The 20,918-nt window shown below is 33.0% G+C and overlaps 1 long non-coding RNA gene across 3 annotated transcripts in view; it reads right to left on the bottom strand.

Moving 5' to 3' along the window:
* LOC143253177 (uncharacterized) overlaps positions 1 to 18,036 on the bottom strand; it is a 65,278-nt gene extending 47,242 nt beyond the window's left edge. The window contains exons 1-2 of one of the 3 annotated variants that reach the window (XR_013029427.1): positions 17,917 to 18,036; positions 17,691 to 17,765 (exon numbers count right to left, since the gene is read on the bottom strand). This is a non-coding gene — a long non-coding RNA (uncharacterized LOC143253177). Of the gene's footprint in view, positions 1 to 17,690 lie in introns of all 3 variants that reach the window. The other 2 variants (XR_013029425.1, XR_013029426.1) reach the window with 2 other exon arrangements.
* Positions 18,037 to 20,918: the final 2,882 nt, after the last annotated feature.

The following is a 20,918-nucleotide window of genomic DNA, read 5'->3' as shown; positions in this document are numbered from 1 at the left end:
CGACTTGCTGTGAAATTTTGTGTTAAACTTGGAAAATCTGCGACTGAAACTTTTGCTATGCTTAACACGGCTTACGGTGATGTTGCTATGAAGCGTACGGCATGTTTCAAGTGGCATGTACGTTTTAAGGATGGTCGACAGTCCATTGAAGATGATGAGCGTCCTGGACGTCCTTCCACGTCAACTGACGACCCACACGTCGACAAAATCAACACCCTGGTGCGGGCAAATCGACGTCTGACTGTCAGGGAGCTTGCTGAAGAGTGTGGGATATCAGCTGGATCTTGTTACGAGATTTTGACCAAAAAATTTAAGATGCACCGTGTTGCTGCGAAATTTGTGCCTCAGAACTCGTGCGTTTTTGGCCAAACACTCGATCACTGTTCTTCCCCCCCCCCCTATTCACCTGACCTTGCTCCTTGCGATTTTTTTTGTTCCCCAAACTCAAAAGACCCTTGAAAGGAAGAAGATTTGAGACGATTCCCGAGATTAAGGCAAATGCGACGAAGGAGCTAGAGGACATTACAAAAGAAGCGTACCAGGACTGTTTCAACAAGTGGAAACACCGTTGGGATAAGTGTGTGCGTTGGGGAGAAGAGTACTTTGAAGGGGTCTCAGACCTGTAACTTCTAAATAAAGTACATTTTGTTTTATGACATCAGTCCGCGTATTTTTTGAACAGCCCTCGTATACAGCACGTAACTAGCGAAGTCGCCAGTGTATTTTGAAAACATAGTTTTGTTCCAATTTTCAATTGATTTAATAAAATTAAAACAACACTTCCTAGCTGTAAAGATAAAGAAACATTTTAGATGAATACAACACAAAATATATTCATCAAACTAAATGTAATTTATATTATCGTCTTAATGAACATAAAGTTACGTCAGTAATAATAAAATATTAATTTCTCCTCTTACTGAACACATTATCGAAACAGATCAATAATATGAAACAATAATTTTAAATGAAACCAGTACTCAAAGTGAATTGATATTATAGAATTAATATAAATTTTGTGTTATAAAATAAATATTGCTTTGTTGAACAGAAATGAAAAGTTAGCTGGTCATAATGTACAGTTTGGAAAGAAATATTGACTTCTAATGTACAATACTCATACCATTCCCACAGATTATAATGAGCTGAACATTTGTAATTACAAAAGTACCCACTTGTCATATAGATATTTACTCCTGGTGATGGTAGTGTAAAGCTATAGAAACACGTGGAGTCTTTTTTTTATGTCGGCCGTCGGTCAAATAAAAATTTATTTTGGATTTTAACAATTGTTTAAAAATTATTGCACGTTTTGTCTTCATTGAATTGTTCATAAAACCTAATAACGGGACATTCGACAAAACATTTATTACGTCAGTAGAGTAGGTTACAAAGCAATTAACACAACACAAAATTTTAATTAAGGTGCAGAAACAATGCTGTAATACCAAAAGGCATCAATATCAACATTAAGCAATTTGATATTAAGCTTGAAACTTCATGTCCCCCAAGAAAAAATAATAATAAACTTCCGAAGTGTTTGCAAAATATAACCCAAAGTTATTAATAAATCTGATGTCAGACTTACAGACATTTAATTCAATGTGCTGATTTTAGTTACACAGATTCTACCCATTAAAGATACGGTAGCTAGTACTGAACCAAGTATTGAACAAATCAAAAAGAGTAAACCTAAACCTATTAGATATCAATGCCAGAATAAAATATTGAAACGAAATATCAAATATGTTATCATTCAATGAGCAAATTTAAATGGTGTCTACAATAATCTTAAATGAACCTAATACTAAAAGAGAATTAAATATTAGATAGAATGCAATAAATATTTTGTGCTGTAAAATGAATAATTCTTTGTTAAATACAAAGGTTTAACTGGTGATAACACATAGTTTGAAAACAAAATATAGTCTTATTATGTATAATATATATATATGTACTATTCTCAGATATTACAATGAGTTAAGCCTTTTTTTTTTCTTTATAAAACTACCCGTTTATCATGTAAAGCTACTGAAACATATAGTCTTTTAATAGTGGCTGTTGGACAAATAAAGTTTTATTGTGCATGTTAAACGCTGACCTTCTTCTATTTTAAAATTCATTAAACAAGTTGTCATCACTGAATTGTTCTAGTCAGTTTGACAGCGACTAGTGATTAAGGCACTCGACTCACAGCCTGTGATCACGGATTCAATTCCTGAAACTCAAACGTCCTTGTCCTTTCAGTCGTAGGGAATTACGTGACAGTCAGTCTCACTATTCGCTGATAAAAAGCAGCCCAAGATAACTAGGGTGTGTTGTGTTCATTAAGTGTTTTCTAGTCTTTCGCTTCTAAGGGGCCTGGCATGGCCAGGTGGTTAGGGCGCTCGACTCGTTATCAGGAGGTCACGGTTTTGAATCCCCGTCTCGCCAAATATGCTCAACTCTTTCAGCTGTGGGGGCGTTATAATTTAACGGTCAATCCCATTAAGTCGTTGATAAAAGAGTAGCCCAAGAACTGGCGGTGGGTGGTGATGACTAGCTACCTTTCCTCTAGTCTTACACTGATAAATTAGGGACAGTTAACGCAGATAGCCCTTGTGTAGCTTTGCGCGGAATTAAAAATAAACAAATAAACAATCGCTTCTAAGTTAGGACGGCTAGTGCAAATCCCACTCAAGTAGCTTAGCCTAAAATTCAGTAAACAAACAAACAAACATTAAAACCCTATAAAGTTATGGATACCACTTGTGTTTACAACAAATCACTCCATACTTTAACAACACTTTTAGAGAAGTAAAGATGTCGTAACCTGAGTCTAGCCTGTTTGTTTTTTTCGACTCTTATTAAACTTCTGTTCTTCGTCGTATTGTATTAAGAGTAAAATAAAAAGAAAACAAACGTCGTTATCCTACTAACTCTCAGATAAACTTATAGAATTAATCTTAATTGATTTTCTCAGGAGAAAATAATTTTTTGCTACTTGTTCAGCGTTGTATTTATCAATGGTATATTTTTTTATTTATGCTATGCTTTCCACTGGTATAGGAACTCTGTTCTTAGCGTTATAAGCATTCAGACTTACTGCTGAGCCACTTATTCGCACACAACATCCTTTCCATCCCTTGAGTTACCCTAGGAGTCCTTCTCTATACCTTTTCCAATAAGTCAATATTCATTTTTAGATGATGACATCAAAACTACCCACGGTATTCCAAGTGAGGCCAAACAAGGATTTGTATAAAGAGAAAAACATTTTCTGACTTTTGATCGGCATATCTATATATAGACACCAAATTTCTATTCACTCACTACTCGCAACAAAGCAATGCCTTGATAGTTTGAGTAGCTTACCCACCACTATTTTTCAGTCATGTCACTGAGTGTGTTTATATTTATATTAAGTTAATATCCAACTTATAACCTAAATGTATTACTTCGCACTAATAAAGCTACAATTAAAGGTCATTTGGTCAATATTTGTCTAAATTATCAATTTATCTAAATCATTCTATATTATCGTACTTTTCTCAATAGAGCTAGAAATATCCGGGAGTTTAATTTCATCATAAACTTTACTAAATTGCTGATTAAGGCCCTATTAGTATCATTATTTTGAAGTTTGGTGGAAGAATCATTGGTTTAGATTTAGAAAGACGAGAAAGCACCCAGATTTTCGCCAGTATTTAAAGGATTAAAGGATTACAGTAAATTACATCATTTGAAAGTTACTGGAGTAAGTGCTGCGGATATAAATATGAAAAGACCTCTCATGATTATGAAGCGTTGTAATTCAATACACGGAGGAAAACAAGTGAGAAAGAATATGTTTGATGTGGGTTTGAGAAAAGAATATAAAAAACATGAGTTTAAAGAAAAGAAAAAGTGAGGGAGATATGATAGAGAATGAATGAACCAAGAGAAATAAAGAAAGATAATAATACGCTGCCTTTAAGAAACGAAACTAGTTCAAAATTTATGTGTTATTGATTATAGCACTGAACAGCAATATTTGTATTCAAACTGGTATGAGTCGATCCCTTATAGTATTAAGCATAAACTAATTAAAGTAAATGGATAAGAAATAAAAGCAAGCTCGATCGTAACAAAATGGTGTCAGAGTGGCCTTAAACAATCGTTAACGTAGATAAGAACTATGAACAGCTCAACTGATCCCTGAGATCAGTTAAATAAAACGGATACATTTTGACTAAACTCCATTAATAACTATAGTTTATTTTCTCTTATCTAACCATCTTATAATTTAATTAGTTAGTATTTCCTAAACCTCTCCTAATATGAGCTTTGAAAATTTAAATATACCAAAACCACATTCATTATATCACCGAAAAACATGTAACATATTCGAAATAGTCAACAGATTATAAAGTATATTTTCACACTGTGTTATTGGTATTTTTTTCAGTGATTCTAATGTCATGTCACAAATTCTTAACATTAATACCAAATCCCTTGTTTCCAGACACATATTGTTTACTGTTATGTTACGTTTTGTTTTTGATGCAATGAATTAATTTATATTATGCAACACTCATGAATTTCTGTAATGTTCACATATGTGTGCAAGGCTACACACATATATTTTATTTATGTAGCATATATTACTATATACATATTACCATTACGCATTGACATATATTCTTGTGGTTTATGATAAATTGTCTTTAGTTTCTATATGAATCACTTTAGTAATATCTCAAAACTGTATCTTAGTGGTAACAGTATTGCCATTTAGAAACTATCCAATCCAACTAGATTTTCATTTCAGGCAACACAAAATAAAAAATAACTGTCAGAATTCAGTGAAACTAAGACTTTTCAGGTGAAGTTCTAACCATACTGCAATAATATTCGTGCTATCGTTTCTCTATCTCATTAGATACTTAAAATAACCCCAGCTTTTTCATTCCGAGTACAATCAGCGGACTATCTGGGTTTATAGGAAAAAATATATAGTGAGTACGAGGTGGCATGCTCTGTAGCATTAATTTTATAATTTAAGAAATATTCTATCTGGAAAGATACTGTAAACCATAACAGGTTTTTAAGGTCTAAAGTAGTGGTTCCCAACCTTTTTCATGCCCCGCACCCCTAAAACATTTTATTATGTTCTCGCACCCTTCACAGTAATTATTTATTTAAGAATAAAGGTGAAGATGGCCAAAGTAAATTTTTATAATTAGTTTTTAATGATATATAAACAAAATCGAAACATTTGGAAAAGAAAAAATATTACAACAAACTAAAAGTTGCATAAACCCTACATGGCCTGCAAAAAATAAATTTTCACCCATGCATGAAATGAAATTTCTTTGAATTTGAAATGTTCAAATGTTCATAAGCCAATTTAAATGTAATGACTCTTTTGTTCCTGTTTATTTCTTACGAGTTTTTTTAAAGCGTGGCACTTTGTTGCTGATAGCAATCCGCAAGTCTGCCGATGCACCCAAGAGATTTCTAGATTTTGTCTTGATTGACAAAAGGGCACTAAATCCAAACTCGCATAAGTATGTCGTCACAAATGGGATGAGCACATTTAGTGCGTTTTCACAAAGTCTTGGAAACATGTCCATTGCCGAACACCAATATTGTTCCAAAGTTTTGCTTTCAAACTGCATTTCAAGAACTTGATTTGTGCGCAGTTCAATAAGATCTCCCTTCAGTTCTTCATCATCCGACATATTTTCCAAATTGAAGGAGTATGGATTCATAATCCATTCTTCAGAAGTTTCCAGTTCTCCTCCAAACTATCCATCAAATGACTTTGATAGTATTTCCAAATGATCCACAATTTATTCACACACACATGGAATTAGGGACTCATCCTCACCTACCATTTCTTCGAGTGATGGAAAATTTGAAAGATTCCCTCTTTTAACTCGTCGACCCCAAAGATGTAACTTTTCTTTGAAAGCATTTAACTTTTCGTAGCATTTCAATATGTCTATGTTTTTTCCTTAAAGAGATACACTCAGATCATTCATACGAGTGAAAATATCATTCAATAGGCTAGCATTTGGTTGAACCCTTGTGATCCTATTTCTCCGGGCAGATCATAGTCACGTTCCTTCAAAAAAGTTTTGACTTCTTCTCACAGTTCAAAGAAGCGCGTTAAAGCTCTCCCACGTGACAGCCAGCGGATTTCTGTGTGGAAAAGCAAAACTGAACGCTCACTTCAAAAATCTTCACAAAGCGACTTGAAGAGGCGGTGGTTCAAAGCGCGACCCCTAATCCAGTTGATGGTCTTCACAGAAGTATCAAGGACCTTTTTCAACTTTGGAGGCAATGTTTTTTATGCCAGAGCATGTCGATGAAGAAAACATTGAGTACCATGCAAGTGCGGAACCTCCTGTTTCATCAGTGAAAAGAAATCTTGATTTATTTCCTAGCATAGAACACACAGAACCAATAATTTGGATATCTAAATCATATTTTGCAAAGAAGTCCTTCACACATTGGAAGAAATCTTTCCCTTTTGTGGTTGTTTTCAGATCTTCACAGAACAGGTGCGATGAGGTGACTGCAATTTCCAACATCATTTGTTTCGTCCAATTGGAGAGATATTTTTAAGGGACTAGCCCTGATATCTGCGATAACTTGGTCCAAAATGTCCGAACTCAAATCACCAATTTGGTTTTGAATAACATTATTTGATAATGGCACTAATTTAAGCTTGTTTGAGGCTTCTTTCCCAGAACAATTGTTGCCATTTGTAATGCACACGGTTTGATCACCTCTTCTGCAATTGTATGGAGCTTCTTTGATTTGGCTACTTTATATGCCACGTGGTATGAAGCCATCAGCAGTGGTTTGTCAGCAGATATAAAAACTAATTTTGAAATGGTTGCTCGAGAATCAAAGCGGGCCCTTCTACCTTTCAACGATTCAACATCATGGCCTGCAACAGCTGCTCCACCATGCCAGTTGTTGAAGTGTTCCTGCAGCTTAGATGGCTTCTAATTTTCGTTTGAAAGAACAGCGTCACAAAGCATGCACTGGGGTTTTTGCAGATTCTCAGTTGTTCCGATGCAAGTGAAACCAAACTTCACATAATCATCACTCCATTTCCTTTTCTTTGACATAATGAAGTTTTTGCACGAACACAGAATCAACAATGCACTGACTACCATAGCATCACGCATGGGTTTATATACTCTGCGAAACTTTCTAGAACATTCTCGAATATACGTCACATGACGTCATCGATTAACTCTGGGTATTTCCGGAAGTGTCTCGAGTCACGATCACGTGAATACATAACATAGATAAATAATAGACACTTTAAGACGGCGTTCACGAACGTAACCTATTTAGTTGTGCCGAGTATTTAGGTCACGTTTACGTTTCGTGTGTTGTTTGTTTACAGTTGTACATTAAGATTTCGGTCTGCGCCGGTGACGGTAAAACGATAGTTTATCGTAACAAGGTAAAAAGCTACTTCTGTACCAAGAAAAATAAAAATCGAACGTAATTTTTGAATATATAGAACAGGACCCTTAATATAAACAAAAAAAAACTGAAATGTTATTTCGCACTCCCTGGAAGGCTATCTCGCACTCCCAAGGGATGCGAGTACCCGTGGTTGGGAGCCACTGGTCTAAAGTAATGGTTAACATCAACTAACACGAGTTAGCCCATACATGTGAGAATCAGTCACAACCTTGACAAACCACCAAAGCAGCTAATCACAAAACTAGTGAATCTGCTGAAAAGGTTAAGGTAAAAGAAAGTAAAATATCGAGCAAACTTAAAAAAAAATATATTTTATGCAATTATAAATTATATTATATTATATAAATTTATTTACTTTATTCATTAAAATATGTTTCATAAATTTATAGATATATTTACATTTTTTTTTTAAATTTAAACTGATCTTCTAACTTTTCCATGTTTATATGCACATAATAATTTTCAATTTTGTTTCAAGATTATTTATACATGATTGAATATTACTGCCTTTTACTATTTCCGTGCAAGCACAGTTTAATTTTAGGGCATTTCAATGTTGAATAGTGATTACATATAGTGATTGTGAAGGGTTTTGATTTATGAAAAACAAGCTGAAATACTCGTCAACTGACTCGGAATGTTTAGACTTCATAAAACAATATAAGTTTAACAGCAATAATATATATCAAAGTAATAACATGAAAATAAACTTTAACTCAAATTTGATCGTTGGTTTGAGGGCAGGCTTGAAAAAGAAGGGTGAAAAGTGTGGTATGCTAATGTAGACTTTTTTTAATACTCCATGAAGTCTAAGTTTATTCAGTTTTAGCATAAACACTACGTACGAAAGACCACTAATAAATCTATCTATCATTTCTTTATTGTTCTCTAGAGATAATACCTGTTCCCCCTACAAAAATATTACTGTAACTTACCATATTCTTCAAGAAAGTCAGTGAAAGCAATGACCTTCACTGGATGAGTAGATGATATCTAGAGGTTACAGCAATCGCTACAATGAGTGTAAATGATCAGTCACGTGAGTGGCGCCAGTTTTTATGATCAAATTTAACGTTTCCTCTTACGTAAGATGAATTGGATTCACATAGTCCTGCAAAGTTTATAATGTGAGCCAGTTGACACGAAGACATGTCAAGAGAGAAAAATCTGCTAAATGATCAATTGATCTGAAGGACATGTTCGTACCGTGTCATACAAAAATATAAACATTTTTGTTATTTATCTTTTCATATAACTAAAACTTCTCTTTTGCACAACACGTCCCGCCTACCTACTCTTTCAGATGAAATTCAGACAGTTTAGTTAAACTCAGACTTACCGGATAATTTTCTTGTTCTAAAGCAAACCTACCTAAGACTCTTTGGGAGAATCAGGCAATCTGAGAATATCACAAGGTGTCAGTCAAATCTACTATTCAGTCAGAAAAACTCGCCCTAGTGTTAGTTGTGGGCACTATTGACTAGCCGTTTTCCTCTGATCTACAAGTTCAGAGTTATAGGCGGCTAGCAAAGCTAGCCCTTTGAGTAGCTTTAGACAAATATCGTAAATAAAGAATATGTTGTATCTAGATACTGTAATACTTATGACCACGTGTTTACTCTCAAATTAGATCGCGTATTAGCAAGATATTTGTTTTTCATAAAATGTAACGCATTTAGCTGGACTAATATACTGTAAAATGGCACTGAATATATGTTTCCTTAGACAGTAAGGCTCCATTGAGTCTAGCACGATTAAAGCACGGCCTAAATTTGACAACTGATCGCATACCAAGCAGAGTTGACAATTTTCAAAACCGACCACACTACAAGAAAAGCTCATTAGGTCCCATTATTTCAGTTTATGATAGGTCTAGAAGTAGTGATTACGCAACAGTTTAGTAACGTATCACATATCCATGGTCATTAAACAAGCTCGACATAGTCATATTTTTAACAATATAATATAAATCAACCCGTTATACTAAATAAAAACATACTGACAGGAATAACATACATAACTATTCGTGATGCCATTTTACCATAGCTTTAATTGGACAGATGAGACCTTGGAAAAAAAAAATGCGATTGGTGAAACATTTCCAAAATTAAAATAAGGAGGGACCTCTTTTTTTTTAACAACAACTTCAGTCGGTTATCATATCATTTGCTATAACACTTAGCTTCAGAATTGGTGTACCTAAGTGTCAATGTAACGTTTTTTATATGTGAGGTACACATTTTATTTATATTGTAATATTATAAATATGAAAACGTGCTCTACTAAATCACTTTCTCTTTCGTCCTTACTGAGCCTATGTAGTGGTTTATGATATGCATTGACAGACGATCCCCTAGATATACCGTTAGAATACATATGCATATTTAGGTGAATGACAACTAGCGCTGCAGTGTACACATGTGTGCATGATGAGTGGCTGGCTGCGTTTACTACCTGTACGTACTTCTACATTTATATACTTCAGCCAATAGCTATTTGTGCATTATTTTGCTCGCACAGTGCCCTAGAGTACAAACACGTCTGCAGCATTCTTCAAGCTGCTTTATTCGACCATTTTAATGTTGCTTCAAATAAAAAAGAATTACAAAAAATCATATAAAACAAATCTCTCATACATGAAGACAGTAAAAATATAAAACCGTAGACAAATATCGTTATCGTTCTTCACGATAAATTTCCTTTCATACTATTATACAAATGTTGTAAAACCGTTTGATATAAAAACAAACAAACAGCAACACCACCAGATTCTTGTGGGTGTTTTTTCAAGTTCTGTATCTTTCACATAATCCACAAATCAATCTTTGAAACTCGTGTGCTCAAGTGTCAATTTAAAGTGTAAATATTACACAATATATTATATTTAAACAGCTTTTGAAGAAAGGCACTGAACATAAACTATAGTGTTAGTAGTTGTTTTTATAAGTTACCATATACAAAAGGGATATTTGCGCATAAACGTTCCCGCTGTTCAAGTGAAAAACTAAACAGAGTGCAACAAGTTAACAGTACCAACTACCAACTTCGTTTTTTACAGATCGGTTACATTAAATCACTAGGCCACACCCGGTCGATGTAATTTAGTCTTTTGTTTATTCAATAATCTTAGTATTTTTAAGATATCAATTTAAAAGAATAATCTAGAATTTTATGTTAGCTAACAAAAAGTAATTATCAATATATTTTTATATGCACTCCCTGCTGTCGTTATGTAATACATTCTTAGGTTGCAAAATGAACTTTTATTTTTCATTACTAAAATAAAATTGTCTTCTCGACAAACAATAAGAAACTGTACCTACAAAAACTGTGAGTTACAACATTAGGTAAAAGGAAAAAAACTCTCATTGGCTTAGCGATAGCCTTGAAGGCTTATAACACAAAATTTCGGAGTTCGATACCTGTAGTGAGCATAGCCAAGACAACCTAATGTATGACTTTATGTTCGAAAATAAATAAAAGTTTGTCAGAAAGTTTCCTGTAACCGCAATTCGTCCAGGATCGCACTGTTTTAAGATAAATCACGTTAAAAGCTCAATTACTTGACGAAGTGCATTTACTCGGAATTTTATAAAAAAAATATTTTCTTTTAGCGAGCATTTAACACATATTTTAACTCTAGATTTTCCAACTTCCTAATTTACCAACATGTATCATATTAACCTCTCTCTTTTCACAGAAATCTGAAATTTCAAAAAATCACGATAAAAAAAGGACAATAAATGTTAAGCGCAAATGTGGATACAAATACATACGTACAGAAACTTAACTGGCTTAATATATCTATCACACTTTGTTTAGAGATTTACCATTGATAAACACTGTAATGACCTATAATCCATGTAATGATTTGTTACATTTTAGGGAAAATTAGAATAGAAAAAAAGATGTGAATACAAATTAATATAAAACAACTTGTAATAAGAACCAGGTAACAGAAATACGTTAATTACACGTACATAGGTATTTTGGTTGTCAATAAAATAAAGTTGGATATTTCCACTTGAAGCAATATAATTTTAAATTTGGTATTTTATACATTCATCAAAGTGTAAACCAACCGTTTTTGTTATTTTTTATCAACTTTTAAATTAATTATTTTAATTTATGTTATATTATATTAATTTATTTTAATGTCGTGAGACATTACTGTTGGACCTATTATATTTAACAATGGCCTATAATATAAATAGTGTTCCGACTACTACAGTTTTTATTTTATTCCAACCAGCCCGAAAAGCTCTGGATTGAGCGAAAAGTGATATCTGTAAAGGATATGACACATATGGTGTAGTTGGAATAATCTTATTATACAATATTTTAATTCTTTTGAATCCCTCAGGATATATTTGTTCTTAATTAAGCACAAAGCTACACAATGGGCTGTCTCTTTTATCTGCCCATTACAGGTATCGAAACGGGATTTCCAGGATCGAACGGGATCGAAATATAATTTAAATATAAAATTTCAAATATAATTAGTTATGATCACTCCTCGTCACCTTGTAAAAGGCGTTCACACTATAACAATCAATATTTTTGTTGAAATATATCAAGTTCTTAGTATTTATCAAACTGTTAAGATAAACGCTTTTGTTACGTTTGTTATAGTGTAAATATCCGTACCTTCTGTTGTGTTTCTCAAAATGTTAAGGTCAGTATTACCGTTGTGTTTAATAGTTCTAAGATATTTTTGTGTGTTTATTAAAGTATAAAGATGAATGCTTTTTGTTATATACAAAGCATTAATATTAGATTTTAATGTTTACAAAATAAATTCATTGATGATATTGTATAACGTGTTCTATAAGATTTATCATGACGCAGCTTTAAACTATAATAATTACAGTATAAATAAATATTATTTCACAAAATTTGTTTGCTATCTTAGACTTTCTCCCTTTCAAGAACATGTATGTAAAAGTCTAACATGAAACACTAATCTTACTAAATAATATTTAATAGAAGCGGGCAAAAATAAAGAAGTTTCACACTTCACGAATGACTATCAGTTCCCATAGCAACAAATTGCGTGACCTTCAGTGTTCTGTATTTACCCTGATCGCTTCGCTTAAAAGGATGTAAGTTAATGAAGACACCGAAAAACAGCCATTATATGTATGATAGACAAGACGCTACTGGCAGTACAAACTGTTCACAAAATTAATCAGTAATGTAACTTTACCACTAGATGTTATAAATATGAAGCAATACCACAGGTAATGCAATACTGAGCATCGAAACCAAATTATCTTTAGAATTATCCAAAAGTGTTACATTGTATTTCTTACACGATATTTCTTTAAACTTTTACAAATATGTGTAAATTTGTTCATTAATAGTCAACCCTAGCATACCTTACATAAGATATTATTATAAACTATTATTATTAGGTACGATCAAACACAAAAACAAAACAAAATAATTTACGTAGTGTAGTGCACAGTACATGTTTAATAACGACAAACAGCTAGTATTCAGTACAAATAATTTATTTCTTTAAATTTTCACATTACTGCTTCATCAAGAACTAGATAATCTACCGATAAAAATACTTATCTTAACAGTACGACAAAAACTGACGTAATTCTAAAAAATAGCAATATGTCTTCTGACATGCAACACTGTTATAAAAAACGAAAAATTAATATTAATAAATGTGTGACACGAATATTAATAAGGTAAAGAAAATATTAATTTAAAAGTCTAAATGAGAAGATGAGTTACATGAACACTCATAACCACGTATACAGTATACAATGTAGCACAGTGCCCTTAATATCAAATTTGATCCACACAAAGCTGGATTCCGTATTGACTTTACTAATATTTCAGATCCATCATTTTGTTTGGTGTGAACATGACATAGTTTTCTGTGAGTTGTAAGTTGCCATGATACGGAGAATTGTGAACAGGAGACCAACTATATTGTTCTTTTTTTCTTTATTATTGGTCACAAAGTCTTAAAGTGATTCTTTTCAGAGTTTGAACTGTTAAATCTTTCAGGTCATATTCATGAATGTATAATGTCGATTTTTCCAATATAAACTTTTTTTTTTTGCGACGGAGATTCGAACTCGCGAACCTCAGATATAGAGTGGAACGCCTTAACCCACCTGGCCACCGTCATTGTATGACAGCAGTCACTCATTACAGTTTGGTTTTCTACACTACATTTCGTTGTTGTCATTTTCGAGCAGACTGTTATTTAATATTTCTTTGTATTTTGTCTAGATGGTTGTTTGGTTTTAATTACGTTTCGGGGTATTTGTTTATTATAATTTGTACATAGATTGCAGTCACAACAGATTGGTAGAAAATCACTATCTATATCTTCAACTATAAAAGTAAAATGTATACACGGATATAATATATCGCTTCTGTTATTTGTTTAGGTTGTATGTGTTGAGGTGTTATAGTTGAGTGGGATGCTGTCAATAGCTGCTAAGAATTCTTGCAAATTTCTGCTATCATGGCGCATCAAAATACTTTATTTTTACCGTTGAAGTCTCTTATTATTCTGTAGTTATGGTTCTGGGTTACAATATTTTTGCAACAGGTTTATACCTAAGTTATTTTTCAGAAAGTAATCTAAATAGGTCAGTTATTGTAGGAGTAATGTTACTTTTTAATGTTAATTCTAGAGTCATACTTTCATTTTCAGAGGTAAAGCTGATATTACTTATGGATAAAGTGATTTTATAGAGGGCTAATATGCCCCTTTTCGGTGTGTGTTTTATTTGTCTCTCATGTCTTACAGTAACGTAATTACTTATGTTAAATGTTATGTCTTTTTCATCAGTGCATCTGTAATCATTATTACATCTGCTGTGGTGTGACTTAACGTAACATTGCGTTTGGGGACAGCATGAAACCTACTGGTCAAATTCGGCTATTCCAGCCTCCTAACTAAATAAAAACATTCCAAGAAAACAAGTTTCAAAGGCTATCCACCACATTAGAAAATTAAAACTTTACTAACTGAAGATGACTCCTACCATGCAAACATTTATATTTGTATCCCCTAGTCCTACTATTCACTACTATGTATGAAAGAAAATAATACATCAACAATATCAATTCCTTTTGCAATCTTAAACACCTAAATCAGATCTCTCCTAACTTTTCTTTTTTTCCAGAGTAACAATTTGAGAGATTTCAACCTCTCCTCGTATGAGAACTCTAGTAACCCTTCTCTGAACCCTTTCCTTAAATTCAATATATTTCGTAAGGTAAGTTGCTCAAGACTGAATACAGTATTCAAGTGCACTTCCATTGTGATATACCATGAAAAGTGGATGATTTTTCTGTACATTTTGAGTGTGATGTAATAAGAGCTTTATTTGGTCTCACTACGAGTTGGTCCAGCAGAAGCAAATAGTTAGGACACCCGAGTCGCAATCTGAGCTTCGTGGATTCGAATCCCCACCAAACATGCGTGCCCCTTTAGCCGTTGGACGTTATACTGTTGTGGTCAATCCCACTATGCATTGGTAAAAAAAATGTCCCAAGAGTTGGTGCCTTCCCTCTTGTCTTACACTGCTAAATTAGGGACGGCTAGCGCAGATAGCCCTTGTGTAGCTTTGCGCGAAATTCACAAACAAACAAATGCTATGGAATGTGTTATGTGCAATGAACAGAGTCTGACCTCAATAAAAACTTTAAATGTGAGGTTGCACAAACACTGTATGATCTCATTGTACATTTTAAATATGATATTTCAGGAATAGTGTTTGACATCATTGTGAATTTCAAATACCATATACTACTAACAGTATGCTCACTATGTAAGTTTTAAATCTAATATATTATAAACACAGTCTGACTTCACTGTGAATTTAAAGTGTGATATACCATGCAGAATGTTTAACCTCACTGTGAATTGTACATGTAATATACCACGGTCAACATCTTATCTCACGGTGAATTTTAATTGTAATAAACAACTACCACTGTCTGACCTCAGAGCGAAATTAAAATACATTAAAAGAAGTGTTTGACCCACTGTGAATTTACGTTCTGACACAGCAAGAATAGCGTGATTTCATTTTAAATTTTATGTTATACACCACAAGAAAATGTATACCTAAAATTATACTAAGTACAATTTACTGAATATTTCATGAACTCACTTGAGATAACATTAAAAAAATAATAATAAGCAGTTCGATAAAGTATGACAAACATCTGGGCTCTTGGTATCTTGTGCTAGTAAAAAAGAACTGTTGAATAGATTTAGTTACTACATCTGGCCTTATAAAGTATATTACTAGAAATTAATAGTAATTTCAATCACAAATATTGTATGAATTCATTAGATCTATTCCTAGATATTAAAATTAAATACGGTTAACCAGTAAGTGGATACCTTTAGTCTCTCTGGATCTTATTAGCTTTCATTCTTTTAATATCATAAATAACGTTCATTCACGTTATCTACATAAAATTGAAATCCAGAATGAATTCCTAGAGAGCGATATTCTGGTCTCGTTGCTTAGAGATAAAAAGTAAACAAGTTTGCTGTTTCGAATAATCGTTACAGTAAACCTAGGAATTGCTCAAATTTTAAAAGAAAATTTATCTTTTCTTTTCAAGCCCAAAGCTTTCTATAACTTATTTGTATGAGAATATTTTAGTTTTTATTTGTTTTAGCGCAAAGCTACACAACAGGCTATCTGCGTTCTGCCCATCACGGGAAGTTGAACACTGTATTTTACAATAATAATTTTGTAAAGTTGCCGCTAATATACTGAAAGACTATATTAGAATGAAATGTTATACTCGAAATCTGAATCTTCCTTGAAAAACTACTTATAATTAATGCAACCTAAATCTCAGACCTTCTTTGATTAAATGCGTTTTTTTTTTAAATATTGAGAATATACTATTAATACGACTTCAAAGAATTATATCTCACGCTACACAATAGAAAAAATTTTAGATTATTTAACAGAAATTTAACAGGTTCTTCAATACAGTGACAAATTGACACTAAGGAAATTTTTGCAGACAACATTATAATTAATAAAATAATAATGTAGTAACTGTAATTTTCTTCTCCCTCTTCCTCTGTTAGATCCAGCTGTTAATTTTGTTTTTTTGTTTTAAATTTTGCAAAAAACTACTCGGGGGCTATTTGTGTGCTAATGTGGCATTAATAAGCTAGAGGAAAGAAAGGTAGTCAACACCACCAACTCTTGGAATACTCTTTTACCAAAGAATAATGAGATTCACCATTACATTATAATACCCACACGAAAAGCATGTTAGAGAACAATAATTCGAACCCAAGGCCTGCAAGTTGCAAGTCGGGTGTCCTAACTTCCCACCTTCCACCTGTCGAAAGAGCTTGGATTTTATTATTCTATTAAATGACGATGACGATATAAACATTATTTAGTATAGTGATAATTATTGGGAGTAATATTGAAATAGGAAGCTATTATAAAAGACTTTTTAATTTAGTAACATCTACAACAAATTTTAAGCACATAATAATTGCAACAGTTTGTTTGGAAGTTGTTGCAACAGGTAGCTAAAATAACGTTTACTGATTCGATGGTAACTACCGAATAGGAAAGGTTTGCGATGAACATCAAAACTTTGTTAAACAATAAAGATGTACTGGTGAGATGTTGGTTATAAACGTTCCTTGTATATTTAGGTTATTTTAAAATAGCTTCTACATAAAATGTAAATTATATTAAAACACAGGAGCGTCTTAATTAACAATGTAAGAGAACATTTTCCTTCTTCTCAGAAGTTTATTGATATGTAGAAAATTAAATTTATTCCTTACACCTTTGAGTTGCCACAACATAAGTTAACTTACAAGTCACTGCACAGATCTGTTTTTTAGATCGTAGATCACTTATACTTTGTCAACAGAAACGCATTCAGCCACGTGCATCAACGATATAAAACAGTCTTCACTTGAAAGTTTTTATTTAAACTCTATGGCATATTTTTACTTTTTATTTTTGTACCAACACGAAAGTATATTCATTCTCGTAATGATGTAATGCTATGACTTCTAATGCCAATTACACCTTAATGTTAAATAAATGTACATAGAAAGAACCAATTTCCGAACAGTGAATAATTTGTCTGTAGTTTGTACACTTGAAACTTCTGAGTTCTTAAAAAACGATACAAAACAAACTTTTCATATTCAGCATTATGTAGAACATACTCACGGATATTCTTCGTCTTGTTCACCTCAACAAACTTTCTGAACTTCAGCTACCACACTTAGATTCAACAAGTTGACACTGTGTTGTGTAAAAGCAAAATATATGTAGGAGTTTATAATCCACAACTTCTCAACCACTAGCTGTGTAATTAACATGTTCACTTAATCTTATAGTTTTACTTCTTTTTCTCAGGGATATATCATAGTTAAGTAGATTTATTAATACTTACAAGACTTATTGTTTCTCTAAAACAGCTCTAACAATCTCGATCTAAATAAACCCAACAGAAGCAAGTTCGTTCGCTTCACACTCACGCTCGAATATCCAAGGGATACATCCTTTATTGATGGCTAGTGCCATCTAGTGAGCTTATAGTAAATAACTATATTAATGTATTATTTAGTCTTTAACGGAATGAAAAGAAACGAAACTCACGTAAGGACTGAAAAACGTTATGAAATTTACTTTGTGAATTTCATTTTCTTTTAACCGTTAAAAGTAAACCTTCTTATCTTATATGAAATTTTAACGAAATAAAAATTGGTTACTCAGTTCTGTTGTGCTTTCATAAACTGCTAAAAGGTATAAAGTGGGTAACTAAGTTGCCATTTACAAGGCAATAATCCAACTAGTAGGAAAATAGGCAATAATTATAGAGAGCACCAACGCGGTCTTTCTATCGCAACATAATAATCCCCACTAGTACAGCGGTAAGCATACGGATTTGCAACGCTAAAATCAGGGATTCGATTCCCTTCGGTGAACTCACCAAATAGCCCGATGTGGCCTTGCCATAAGAAAACACACACACACGCAACATAATACCACAAGCTCAATTAATTTCCTAGAAGAGATTAATAAAAGCTGTTAAAGAGTTGTGTAATAATTTATTATATCATTATGGGTTTTATTAACTTTACTTTCTTCAGGGTTAAACTGATGAAAATTATTTTACTTTCTTTGATGTGGAATGTTACATACAACCGTTAAACCGTTAACATTGCACAAGAGCTCACAGGTTGAACTTAGACAAGTGGTTATATTTTTTATTTTGCAATCGTACATTTAAACAAGTATTCAAATATTTCGATGGCTGTATTGAACATTTCAGGTTTTCATTAATTAACTATTTACATATATTTTAACCTAATAGAAAGGATGAATTGGAGAGTTATGTGTGAAATGCGATACGTACTTTCGCAGAAAAGTTTCATATACACATGAAAGCTATGAAGTACTCAGTAATGTTTGTGTCTCAGAGCAAGACAACATTGGGCTTTCTCTTGTACCTACCACGGAGAACCTAACCCCTAATTTTAGTGCTGTAAGACCGTAGCTTTACCACTTACCACCAGGGAAACATATTGTTTCAAATAGCAGTTTTGGTGCTTTCTTTCTACCAGTTGATAATTATTTAAAGTTACATTCAACTTGTAACCAAAAAGTTTTAATGAATGCAGTTATTTCAATTTCGAATTTAATAGTTTATTTGTTTCATAATTGTGCTAAAGCTACAAAAATGGTTATCAATGCATAAACGTCCCTAATTTTTAGCTTATAACTAAAGAGAAACAGCTAGTCAACACCTCTTACCGCCATTTCTAATATGAACGAATAGTGAGGTCTGGCCGTAACTGTTGTAGCTCACCCTCAGATCCAAAGTGCTGATCACATTTTTAAGCCAGAGTCGTGAACCCAGAATCAAAGTCTGGGCAAGCTCACTAGTAGATCACTTACAAATTACAATTGTTTTAGTTTCCTTTTCCTAAGCGGATTAAGAAAGGAAAATCATCCAGCTTTCAATACTCCAGGTAATGGATTTGATTAGGAAAAATCCTACTTCAAAACACTAGATTATATGAAAATTTTTTTGCACTTCTATGAAGTATTACCATCGGGTTTTATTTTTATGTAGTAATATTTTTAAAGACGCGTGAAAAGGTTCTTTGCAAGTAGAAATCCTAAAATGTTAATTGGCATGACATTTTATGTTAACCCTGTGGCATCACTTTCGGTTGTCTCCAGAAGTATAGTGTCTAGCTGGTTCGTCATACTGAATGACAATATTTCTGACTTATCTCAATATGACGCTGTTTATGTCCTTTGTAAGACGTTAACAGTGGCGTCCTGCACAATATGTGATTGTTCACAGAAGAGGAGTCCACTACAACTCATTTGATTTTAATGTACCTTATATAAGAATTGGCTTCTTCTTGTCTTTTGCAGGTAATCAACATTACGTACATAAATATATTCAATTTTCACCTCTCAATACATTACTGGCTAATATTTAATAACCAAAGAAACTCCCTCACCAATAGTTGACTAAAGACTACAAATATTGTATTTTTTTTTAACTAGTTCTTGGTCAGTAACAAAAAAGAACTAGTGCTATTCCCTACAATAACTTATCGGTTCAATTAAAAAACGAAATCGCTTTAAAAAACCGTTGTCCTCGTACACTAGATAGAATAGCGAAAAAGAAACGCAAGGAGAAATTGTGTACTTAAATATGAAAGTCATAAGACGTAACTCTTTCACTGTAAAAACTACGCTGCAGGACTATTCTTAAGATGCACAATCGTCAGACAGAGCACGAACGGACGAGAAGACATGGACTGTAATGAAGTGGCTAGACTCAAAACAGTTTTAACATTACGTATTCGACCCCTGTGAACCGTTATTTTAGCACCCCACCTTCGCTCAATTGATAGTACGTGTAGTGACATTTATATAGTTAAATGTTGGGATCGTTCAAAGTAAATACGTGATACGTGTACTCTGTTTCCTATGCAGAAATAACCCGCTCTCATGTTTGTATAACCTGCTTGGGAAAAATTATGATACATCTGTGCTTCAATGTGTCACAGAATTGTTAAACATCTTTCATCAAATTTGACCAGGTTGTATACAGCTATAAACAACTTGTAATCTCCACTATAGATGCTTGTATTGGAATTTGGGTTCAAGTTTTTAAATGACAGTAACTTGTGTGGCAGTTAGTTGCACAAACAACCAAAGAATCCGGATTTATCGTTGTATGGGTTTCCAAAAGCAAAATTAAATGAACTGCGGCAGTAAAACATGCAGACCTGAAAAACACTGACAAGGCTTATAAATAATCATCGTACCATAGGCTATGCAATTCCCATTTATATCTAGTTCGTACTACCTGTATATACAATGACTCTTGTCACAGCTTTATTGCAATGATCTTGATTAAATCTGTAG

Source organism: Tachypleus tridentatus, chromosome 6 (assembly GCF_004210375.1).
Source record: "Tachypleus tridentatus isolate NWPU-2018 chromosome 6, ASM421037v1, whole genome shotgun sequence".
Lineage (NCBI taxonomy): Eukaryota > Metazoa > Arthropoda > Merostomata > Xiphosura > Limulidae > Tachypleus > Tachypleus tridentatus.
The sequence above is the reverse complement of the archived record's forward strand: the minus strand, read 5'-3'. Positions and strand labels throughout refer to the sequence as shown.